This window comes from Coptis chinensis, chromosome 9 (assembly GCF_015680905.1).
Source record: "Coptis chinensis isolate HL-2020 chromosome 9, ASM1568090v1, whole genome shotgun sequence".
Classification (NCBI taxonomy): Eukaryota; Viridiplantae; Streptophyta; class Magnoliopsida; order Ranunculales; family Ranunculaceae; genus Coptis; species Coptis chinensis.
In genome coordinates this window covers 20,101,707-20,104,459 of record NC_141464.1, presented here as the reverse complement: position 1 = coordinate 20,104,459, position 2,753 = coordinate 20,101,707, and positions in this window count along the sequence as shown.

Below are 2,753 nucleotides of genomic sequence, written 5' to 3'. Positions count from 1 at the left end.
TGTTATGGAGGATCATTTGTCTTATTATTGTTTAATTAATATTGTCAAAGTTATTGATACCTAGCTTATTTCATATGTTGTTATATTGGTTCAAGTCTTCATGTCTATACTCGGTATATAGGAAATCAGCATGGATCCAGGAGAGAATTCTGATTCCGATTCAGATATATGGAGTTGACGAGACTTCCGATACACCAATGGAAGTTAACAATACACAAGATTCAAGTGTAGAAAGGGCGGGAAGAGGAGCAGTTCAATGCAAAAGGATAACAAAAATGAGAGAGGGTTAACTATTGAATGTTCAATACAATGAAGATGGTCAACGTATAGGGGAAGGCGGAAAGGATTTGGCAAGCTACTCAGGTTTGTTAGTGGAGTCCCGAATCTCTATTGTTGATTATGAAAATTGGCATGTTGTCGGAGATGAAGTGAGAGACTTGTTATGGGATACTATAAAGGTAAATAGCTTCAGTTGTACTATTAATTGTCTAATTAGTCTTACTTTATTGTAACTTTATAGCTTATTCTTATTTTATAGGCCAAATTCAACTTGACAGAAGACAAAAAGAAGGGTGTTGTCTCAGATATTGGTGATAAATGGAAAGAATTCAAGAGTCGATTGACTAGGTACAATATCACTCCCTACAAAGACCAACCAGAAAAGCTTTTGAAGCCGCCAAAAAACCACGAGAAAAATATTAGACAGGAAGATTGGGAAAGATTTGTGAAGTCAAGACTGACACCAAAATTTCAGGTTAGGATAACTTATTTTTGTTAGTTTGATTGGTTTTGGATAACTGTATTCATTTCTGATTAACAAGCATTCTATCTTCTGATACTTCTTACTGCCTTCTTCCCTAAAACCTCAGCCCATGTGCTCTTACTTTCTGATGGATTTTCTACCGGGTGCGGGTGTGGGTAGTAATTTGGTAGTCTCTTTAGTCATAGTCTGGGGGCAAGTCTCACGAGTCTAGACGCTTGCTAGATAGCAGCTGCTACTTCCTATCTAAATCAGGCGTTGCTAGTTAAGGAGGTTTTCCTAACTAGATGTGCTTCTAGGGCTTTCGTTCCCTTATTCTCTTTTCTATCTTATTAATGCACTATTTATTTGTTTTCCTACATAGGAACCAAGAAGCCGCCCATTATGTCATATTCATTTTTGCTTTTTTCATTCTCATTTTCATACTAATGATTAGTAGTTTTTATATGTTGTCCCTCATTTCCAAATATAATAGATTCGTGATCGACCTACTATTCGGAGTTGCTCAAGAAAGAAGACGAGTTTGGATCAACTATTCTTGCTTCACAAGGAGCAATATGGTCTTTGGATTTGCTTGACATTCTTTGTTTTAACCTATTTGGTGCTATCTATTGGTTATTCATTTATCTATCTATCTATGTAGAGATTACGTGGGGGGTATATGAAAGAACGAAAGAATGGATTAAGAAGACATGGCTTTTCTGGAAGATACCTTCTTCTTCAGTGTTTACCTGCAAGGGTAAGACACCTTCTTCAGTGTTTACCTGCAAGGGTAAGACACCTTCTTCTTCAGTGTTTTTTTCTAAGCCTTCTCAGTAGTATTTACTTGCAAGGGATAGATTGGGAAATCCTTTCGTTAGTTCTATTTTTAGTTCTTATTATAATATTCTTCTTTCCTTTAGATTATGCCCATTTAAGCATCTTTTGTGGATACTTCCTTGATCAAGGGCTAGTTAAGTAGGGGTTCTACCTGGTTTTTCAGCAAGTTGGCCATTATGCACTCTCATTCCTTTTGAAAGAGAACAGTCAAGTTTGACTCCTAAGAAATGTTGTTTGTAAAACTAAACTTAATCTAATAAGTGGTTTATCAAAGATTATTCTACTCTCAATTCTATGAGATATAGGGAGTAGATAGATTCGCTCCACTCCTAGTGCTCTAGCATGGATGTTTTCTAATCTAACTAGTCGCTTTTAAGTCTATGAGAGTTTTACTTAAGGAATTATACTACGATGCAACTACCCACAAGATGCAACTAGTCGGTTATCGGAATACTAAGGAATGCTACGTTGATTCTATGATAAGGAGTTAGAGGGGATTGATTCCACCTTAACTCAACTTAATCCACTAACGACGAATCGTCAGAATCCGAATTAAATCGCTTCGCAAAATTGGTTATTCCTAATCCCTAATTATACATGGCATTTCTACCAATTCATAACTAGCATGTGAACAATTAAACCCATTCTCATGGTGAACTAATCATTTCTAGAGTGGAATAGAAAATAATTTTATCTTCTACGATAATCGAATCAAACTTTCATCAAGGCTTCACAACCCCTCTAATGGAGGTTTAGCCTTGAATCATTCCGCAATCATTTCCATTTATATTAAAACTAAACATAATATAAAGCATTGAAATTTATTTAATTAAACAATAATGAAATCTAATTTAATGACTAAATTGAACTAAGGACATGAATTGAAATTAGATCTAGAATTGGAATTGACAAAATCGAAATGGATAAAGAATACTACTTTATTGATCTAATCAAATGAAGAACAAGATTCAAAGGTTTAATCTAATAAGGGATTTGAAACTAATTAAAGAAAACAATTAAATCTAGATCTGAAGCTATTTTAATGGCTACTTTCTATTCTAAGCTATGAACCCTAATTCTCCACTAATTAATCTACCATTAACAAAGACTTAAGCTTTTGTTCTTATACATTCAGATCCAAAAATCGTGCATGGGCTTGGAGCCATGGTTTGGG